This window comes from Hordeum vulgare, chromosome 5H (assembly GCF_904849725.1).
Source record: "Hordeum vulgare subsp. vulgare chromosome 5H, MorexV3_pseudomolecules_assembly, whole genome shotgun sequence".
Classification (NCBI taxonomy): Eukaryota; Viridiplantae; Streptophyta; class Magnoliopsida; order Poales; family Poaceae; genus Hordeum; species Hordeum vulgare.
Genome location: NC_058522.1, coordinates 324,757,051 through 324,767,109, shown reverse-complemented (window position 1 = coordinate 324,767,109; position 10,059 = coordinate 324,757,051).

Sequence of the window (10,059 nt, the reverse complement as noted above, 5' to 3'; positions counted from 1 at the left end):
CACCTGCAACTAGCAACGCTAACAACATGGTTAAGCAAGTGGTAACATAGCCAATCAGAGGTTTGTTAGGTTGTGAACAGGTTGAAGGTTTACATGGCATTGTAGAGAGGCTGATATTTAACATGTGGTAGGCAACGAGACATAATCGTTAGCATCGAAATAACTAGCATGGCAATGATAGTAATGGTATCCGGGGAAATTGTCATCTTACCTGAGATCCCGCTTGGAAGAAGAATGACTCCGTGAAGCAGACGAACCGACGTAGTCGAACGGGTCCTCACAATCCAACACGCTTGCAGAACTCTATCGAGACGAAGAAAACCGGAAACAAGAATCAACACACGATATTCACCACACGATGCACAACACATATGATGCATGAGCAGCTGAACACATGCAAGACATGGCATGGCAATTCACAACACTCAAACACTACCCATTAAGTGAAGTTCAATATGCAACGAGACATATTGACGAAACTCCACGTTTATTTATTTAGTTCTATCCCGATTAGGTACTCGGCAATATTAAATGTTATTAAACATGGCAAGAGGTGAAGTGCAATTTATCTACCTATCTAGGCATTTTAAATGTGGTCGGAAATGACATATAGCATCTCCGAAACAACCTCACATGTTAATTTACAATTCTGTCTAGATCTGAACTAACACATTTAGTTAGTTTTTAAACAGCAAAACAAATAGGTTCACGTGATTCTACGCGTTGTTACAAGCAATTTACGCATAGAGAACATCTCCAACGGAGCTACGGATCAAAAGATACGGACACCACAAGATATGATGGCATGAATGCAATATGTGTGCAACGACAGTCACGAGCACTTCAAAACATACAACCAGAAAGATGTTATGAAACTACACGAGATTCTAAGCAAGTTTCATATAGGTCACGATCAAAATGGAGCTACGGAACAACAACTACGAGCAAATCAAGATATCACTACAATCTGCGAAAAACAGCCACATAGCATTTACTACACCCCCACAACTACGAGCTACATAAATCCAATATGCTCAACTAAGGCATGACATGATAGAGGGCAAGAAGCGCTACAACATACAACCAACAACACCTAGCATGGCATCAAGGATCACTAGGAAAAGAAGTCACAAAATGGCTTCTCACACACAGTTTCAGACTTAGTGAAATTAACAGTTTATGAAACTGCAGTTTTCAATCTGAAGGCATATTGACAGCAGGAAAACCATAATCTACAGGACTCCAAATGGCATGAAAATTCACAGCATGCTAGAGAATCCCAAAGTCTACAACTAACTCCATTGCACCAACCTCAAAATAGCTGCAGAACACAAGATAGAAGCAAGACAAGACAGCAATAAAATATAACAGATTTCAGACTTAGAAATATTTCAGCATCTCTAAAACATCACTATTTCCTAGCAAGTAAAGAACAAGCAAACCACACCTAAACATGGATTTCTATTGCAAACAAAAATACCAGGGGGTAGACTAAACATCCAAGGGCAAAACTCTAATTGACAACACCTTCAAACGAAGCACGGAATAAATCCTACGAAATAGACAAGACGGCAACATCGCAAAATATCGCGCGAACTAACTTGCTCAAAAGCTAAAACTAAATACCCCGAAAATATATAAAACATGTGGGGTTGCAACACAAAAATATTGTCACACGTAAATGCAAGATATTATCCTAAACACGGAAAATAAACTAGCGGCAATCCCTACACGCAAAAATACCAATGACTACTCTAAAATACATGGCAAAGGGGTTCCTAAAACATGAACATTTTATCTACGGCATTCGAGCAAACCGGACATGCACGAGAAAATAAATACGGGACGAATCCTATTGGGACAGCACGTAAAACTATGCATTTGGCACGTCAAACAAATATGCAAGTTATAAATTTGTAATCTACGCGCAAAACTACACAAAAACCATATACAACTTGTCTCGAACCGACTTACGGTTAAAAAGATACGGGCATATTAATATCGTCTATTTTTCTGGAATTTATATAATTCCGAAAAAAAAAAACTAACTAATCTATCGGGCCAACAGGGGGCGCAAAATACCTAAGGCGCGCTGGGGGAGAGGATTAGCTCACCTCACGGGAAGCCACTTGGGCCGGTTGGAGGTTGCTGGTGGAGGCAATGGGCCGAAGGGTGTTGGAGGAGGCCAGTTGGGCCACTGCGGGGGCGCCCTGGACTGGGCCGGCGGCGGGGCGCTCTAGGCCGCAGCGACTGGTGGTGCTGGCGCCACGCGCAGCCAGGCGGTGGTCAACGCGGCGCTGGCGAGCGGGAGGCTAGCGAGCGCTGCGTCATGTTGTGCGTCGACGTGAGGTTCCAGGGACCAGGCGCGGCGACGAACAGAGGTCTCCTTCGCGGGAACTGGCCAGGAGTCCATTGGGGGTGAGAGAGTGGGGGATTAGGGTTAGGGGGTAGGTGCGTAGATCCCGAGGCAGAGGGGGTTGGCTGTCCAAAAATACACACGGGACTATTTATAGACAAATGGGGGGCTAGGTTTAGCGAAATTTCGCCCCAGTTTCAACCGCATGGTCGGATACGAATAACTCCGAACGCGGGATGGACTAAATGGCAGTGTAGTGTAGATATCCGGAGACGACAGGGAAAACGGACGGCGCGGCAATGATTTTTAAAACACCAAAGACGTCCGACGGTAGACCGAATACGGTGCCTCTACGGTCGACTGTTCGGGTACCTAACGGACTCCGATCGCGACGAAACTTGACAGGCGGCCTAGCTATAATATATGAAGACTGCATGCCAAGTTCCAACCCAATCAGAGAAAGTTTTCAACACACTTTTAAAAACAAGATTCGAACGATGCCGCGGGCGCGTGCGTGTGTGATCGGGCTCAGAATAGACAACGACGAGAACCGGCAACTACTAACGGATGCAAGTTTGAAAACTGGCGGCAACGGAGATGCCGATGCAATGCAGATGATGCGCAAGATGCGATGATGATGCAACGAATAAAAATAACCACACGACAAAAATGGAATAAAGGGGGGAATCTTCTGGAACGTCGGTCTCGGGCTGTCACAACTCTCCTACACTACAAGAGGATCTTACCCCGAGATCCAAGAATAAAAGGGGAAGAGGGTGAGAAAAGCAAAAGGTAAAACTTAATCGCTTCTTTGACAAACGAGTGAAACCAATGACCCTTGAAGGTTGCAAAGCGATGAGGAATGAAATGAGAAAGAAGCAAGAATTCACGGAAAATTTCAGCAGCACTTCGGTAGGAAAAGGGGACAAATTTTTTTTGATAAGATGGGAGAATTCGACAAGATTCATATCAAACAACTAAATAGAATAAGGGAACGCCATGATCTTGATAGAACAACATGATAGACCCAAAAGAGAAACATCACAATGCCTCCGGACAAGAAGAATTGACGTAGTTGTTGGAAAAACAACAACAAAAGAACAAGCTTGTAGTGAACTTGAAAATCATCTCAATATATATGAAGTGACAAGCAACCACTAAAAGAAACAAGGATAGTTGAAAGCAAAGATATCAAAACTTCTTACACTAAAAGGGCGCATCGAGAACTTGGGTTAAAGACAAGCACCATAATTGCGACAATCCTTAGGAAAGGCTTTAGGTGAAAACTAAACCAAGATACTCAACCCAGAAATCATGAGTTGAAACATATCTCATGATCATAGAATTGGTGGATTTAATTATCTCATTCTTGAAAGGAAAACTCTTCGAGGCTCCTACACTAACAAGAATGCTATAATACCACCTCAAAGGATAAAAGAAGAACAAATGCACTTGGAAATGCAAGAGAAGAAAACTTGAGGTTCTCCAATAAGAATCTTGAAGAACACTTTGAGAATGAATTGGCATCATGAGTCGCTCTGGAAGAAGAATTCAGATTACTATGAACAAGAATAATAATTATGTTATGCCTATCCTTCATCAAGTTTAATTGATGACAAGCCACGGGTTTAGCATACCACTTAATCTTCTTGAAATGATTGAGGAGAGATATGAGCACAAACTAGAAGAAATCTTGAAAGATACACCGGTGAGAATTGAAATGAATGAGGCAACCATGAATGACTGGAGATACATGAGAAAGAAGAGATCATGAGCCACCTGAGAGAAAATTAGAACAAGGCACCGGATAATTGAGAGACGAATGAAGAGACAACAATTGAGAAGAATTGAGGATGAAAGCCGAAAGCTGAGAACGAAGAATCTTCTGAAATGATAGCCTTCGGAGGATCGGGAAATGAACACAACACCGAAATGCACCGGATCGCAAGAAAGGGATTACTCATGATTGGAACAATTAAGATGATGGCACCAAGCTGAAATGATGAATCTCCAAGAGAATGAACCAAGATTGAGAGAAACACTCCTTCGGTCTTCCAAACTGAAAATGATGAGGAGAACACCACCATGAGTAACTGAGACACTCCGGAATAAGGACAAGGAAAAGTTGATCCAATGACGAAAATAAATTTGCAACGATCTCGAAGAAGGAATATGACTGATGAAAATCATACTTACGTCATAGTTGAAACGAATTAGAGATCTCCGGGAAAAGGTTACAAGAACCAAAAAAGATCCTGGGAAAAACCTGTGGGTTATGGGCCCACTCAAAGAACCATCGTTGAAACAATTGCTAACAAAGAAAGATATTGCACCGGTACCATGAAAACTTGATGAGGTTGAGCACCTCGAAATAATTGAAAGGATTGAAAACAAGAAATTCTGAGATATCTATAACACTCCGGATAGGAAGAGAGAGGAATTAATAAACAAGATAGGCTGATAAGAATTTCCAACATCGGAAAGAATTTAACGGACGAAAAAGGATATGATGACACGGATAACTGAATTGAATTCACCGCAAAAAACCATAAGAATGAATAAAGATGAACATGAAGCTCCTGAGAATCTTCACAACGAATCACCGGATAGGACACGGAATAAAAGATAGTGGAAGCAACAATGAAAAGGAAGTCACTAAGATAACAAACTAATCACTCAAGAAAAGGGTGGGAGGGCGGGGAAAAACAAAGACAACTTGGGACAGATGATATGAACTTCGGAATAAATGAGAGAACGAACTTGCAAAATTCGTAAAGGATATGATTGACTGAAGAGAAGCACACTGGTTGAAAAAGAATTGATATGAAAATTGATTGAGCAAAAGAATTAGCGCTCACATAAAAATATGAGAACACGGATTAGGAAAGATCTGAAATCACCACTTGACATCGAAGCAACTTGAATTACCATATTCCAACAAAAACAAAAGGTGCGGCTTATGAAACACGCCAGAACAAACTCATGAGAGAGATTTCCGTTCGATATTTTCGTGGACAGGATCGCACGAGCTCGAACCTTACAGTAGCCATCAAGTGCAAGGCAGTGCACCAGACATACGAAGCGTCCCCGAGTCGTAGCAAGCTACAAGGACTCTTTAAGACACAACGAGAACCGCTGTAAGTCGACCGTCAACAAAAGAATCCACTAGATGTCGAACCCCAACCTAACACCATGCGTTTGTTGGAAGATTGTCCTATAAGTAACTACTTGAATTCCCACCTAAGAATTCCCAAAATATCTGGTCATGCAATCTGTAAAAATGGATACAAGGAGTAATATATCACACAACTCCTATACTAACCCGTCCAGTGTATCACATCTGTCAACACATAATCAGAATCTCGGACCTTCATCTACTACAGACCCTCGTGATCACAACGATACAAAGTATGGCAGTACACCCGAACAATCTGCACCAGTACTGGGGACATCGGGGTTATCTCGCCACTACTAGTATTGAAGCAACTAGGAACATCCTTCGTCCTGAGATACTAAGAAATCTGAATGATAACGATGTGCTCTTGGAGCTCAACTCCCTGAAAGAAATCAAGTCCGACAGGAGGCACCAAGACAGAACTCCGTCACATCAGCATCATATAGATTCCAAAAATATCCGCGTGATCCTAAAACAAAAAAAATTGAGTGTGAAGAGGAGTAGAATAAATTATTACGTCAAGATTCCTCACCAGAGCATAGAAGAGGAGAAAAAAGAATCCTACTCTCCGATATATAACTAGATTCAAAGCAGTTTTTCACTAGACTCGACTCGGCCAAGTTCGATCAATCAAGGGGGCTCCTAGGTCGGTATTGCTCTGATACCAACTTGTCACACCCAAGATGCGACCCTATCCTCAATTTGGCACGAGGGCCTCGTCAGGGATAGAAGCGCATCTCATCGTGTCGCAAGAATGGATATTGTTACAAGTACATGTACTAAAAAGAAGATATATATATATATATAGAATTGGCTTACACTCGCCACAAGCTACATCAGAGTCACAGCAGTACAATACACATTCATCATGAAGAAGAGCAGGGTCCAACTACGGACGAAAACAAACGAGAAAAGAAGAACGACGTCCATACTTGCTATCCCAGGCTGCCGGCCTGGAACCCATCCTAGATCCATGAAGAAGAAGAAGAAGAGGCAACTCCAAATGAACAATCAACGCGCTCGCGTCAAGTAACCTTTACCTGTGCATGAACCTCGTGTTGTAGTAATCTGTGAGCCACACGGTACTCAGCAATCTCATTTCCAAAGGTATCACGACTAGCAAAGCTTAATGGGTGAGATATGGTTTAAGTGGTGAGGTTGCAGCAGCGACTAAGCATATAGTCGGTGGCTAAACTTACGAGTACAAGAAATAAGAGGGGGAAGATCTACGCATAGAGGACGTGACTACTGATGATCAAATGAATGATACTAAACACCTACCTACGTCAGACATAACCCCACCGTGTCCTCGATCGGAGAAGGAACTCACAAAGAGACAGTGACGGTTACGCACACGGTTGGCATATTTTAATTAAGTTACTTCAAGTTATCTAGAACCAGTGTTAAAACAAAGTTTCCACAGTGCCACATAACTGCGGGCATGGCTTTCCGAAAATATTTAACCCTACAGGGGTGCTCTAACTAGTCCATCACAAATTACCACAAGCCGCATAGAAATCCTCGATCACGAAGCTCGCGATCTCGTCAGACTCCTTAGTGGAAAACCTCAACTCTGAGATTACCCAAAGCATCACCGGAATCCCGATGCACAAGATATCTCGTCAAAGGTAAAACTAATCCAGCAAGGCCACCCAACATGTCGACGATCCCGTTAGGAGCCACGTATCTCGTTCTCAGGACACGACGGATAAGCACATCGTACGGTGGCCTGATAGAAATCTCCCAAGTTGCCCTGGGTTGGCCCCGCAAACGGCTCTAGTTTTGGACCAGCACCATCAGCACTGGCCCCCCTGTATTATGTAGAATTACTCCTCGGGTAGCGCTAACTCCCTACGCATTTCAGTTTAACAGAATTATTATGTTGGGCAAATGTAGTACCAATGTTGGGCCTTGCTAGACCAGCTTTAATCTAAAACGAATTATCAAGGGGGTCCCCATAACAACCCTGATCGTGTTAGGAGCGCTCAATTATGGAACATAACACCGGTAGCCGAAACTAAGGGGGCAAAGGTGGAACAAAACACCAGGCTAGAAAGGCCGAGCCTTCCACCTTTTACCAAGTATATAGGTGCATTAAATTAAATAGCATTAATATGGTGATATAACAAGGAACCCATGTTATCACATGGAAGCAACTGCACCTGCAACTAGCAACGCAAACAACATGGTTAAGCAAGCGGTAACATAGCCAATCAATGGTTTGCTAGGTTGTGAACAGGTCGAAGGTTTACATGGCATTGTTGAGGGGCTGATATTTAACATGTGGTAGGCAACGAGACATAATCGTTAGCATCGAAATAACTAGCATGGCAATGATAGTAATGGTATCTAGGGAAATGGTCATCTTGCCTGAGATCGCGCTTGGAAGAAGAATGACTCCGTGAAGCAGACGAACCGACGTAGTCGAATGGGTCCTCACAATCCGACACGCTTGCGGAACTCTATCGAGACGAAGCAAACCGGAAACAAGAATCAACACACGATATTCACCACACGATGCACAACACATATGATGCATGAGCAGCTGAACACATGCAAGACATGGCATGGCAATTCACAACACTCAAACACTACACATTAAGTGAAGTTCAATATGCAACGAGACATATTGACGAAACTTCACGTTTATTTATTTAGTTCTATCCCGATTAGGTACTCGGCAATATTAAAAGTTATTAAACATGGCAAGAGGTGAAGCGCAATTTATCTACCTATCTAGGCATTTTAAATGACGTCGGAAATGACATATAGCATCACCGAAACGACCTCACATGTTAATTTACAATTCTATCCAGATCTAAACTAACACATTTAATTAGTTGTTAAACAGCAAAACAAATAGGTTCACGTGATTCTACGCGTCGTTACAAGCAATTTACACATAGAGAACATCTCCAACGGAGCTACAGATCAAAAGATACGGACACCGCAAGATATGATGGCATGAATGCAATATGTGTGCAACGACAGTCACAAGCACTTCAAAACATACAACCAGAAAGATATTATGAAACTACACGAGATTCTAAGTAAGTTTCATATAGGACACGATCAAAACGGAGCTACGGAACAACAACTACGAGCAAATCAAGATATCACTATAATCTGCGAAAAACAACCACATAACATTTACTACACCCCACAACTACGAGCTACATAAATCCAATATGTTCAACCGAGGCATGACACGATAGAGGGCAAGAAGCACTACAACATACAACCAACAACACCTAGCATGGTATCAAGGATCACTAGGAAAAGAAGTCACAAAATGGCTTCTCACACACAGTTTCAGACTTAGTGAAAATAACAGTTTATGAAACTGCAGTTTTCGATCTGAAGGCATATTGACAGCAGCAAAACCATAATCTATAGGACTCCAAATGGCATGAAAATTCACAGCATGCTAGATAATCCCAAAGTCTACAACTAACTCCATTGCACCAACCTCAAAAGAGCTGCAGAACACAAGATAGATGCAAGACAAGACAACAATAAAATATAACAGATTTCAGACTTGGAAATATTTCAGCATCTCTAAAACATCACTATTTCCTAGCAAGTAAAGAACAAGCAAACCACACCTAAACATGAATTTCTATTGCAAACAAAAATACCAGGGGCTAGACTAAACATCCAAGGGCAAAACTCTAATTGACAACACCTTCAAACGAAGCACGGAATAAATCCTACGAAATAGACAAGACGGCAACATGGCAAAATATCACGCGAACTAACTTGCTCAAAAGCTAAAATTAAATACACAGAAAATTCCTGTGCATTTTTCTACCCCGAAAACATATAAAACATGTGGGGTTGCAACACAAAAATATTGTCACACGTAAATGCGAGATATTATCCTAAACACGGAAAATAAACTAGCGGCAAATCCCTACACGCAAAAATACCAATGACTACTCTAAAATACATGGCAAAGGGGTTCCTAAAACATGAACATTTTATCTACCGCATTCGAGCAAACCGGACATGCACGAGAAAATAAATACGGGACGAATCCTATTGGAGCAGCACGTAAAACTATGCATTTGGCACGTCAAACTACATCAAACAAATATGCAAGTTATAAATTCATAATCTACGCGCAAAACTATACAAAAACCATATACAACTCGTCTCGAACCGACTTACGGTTAAAAAGATACGGGCATATTAATATCGTCTATTTTTCTGAAATTTATATAATTCCATAAAAAAGAAGAAAAAAACTAACTAACCTATGGGGCCAACAGGGGGCGCAAATACCTAAGACGCGCTGGGGGCGAGGATTAGCTCACCTCGGGGGAAGCCACTTGGGCCGGTTGGAGGTTGCTGGTGGAGGCGATGGGCCGAAGGGCGCTGGAGGAGGCCAGCTAGGCCACTGCGGGGGCGCCCTGGACTGGGCCGGCAGCGGGGCGCTCTGGGCCGCAGCGGCTGGTGGCGCTGGCGCCACGTGCAGCCAGGCGCTGGTCAACGCGGCGCTGGCGAGCGGGAGGCCAGCGAGCGCTGC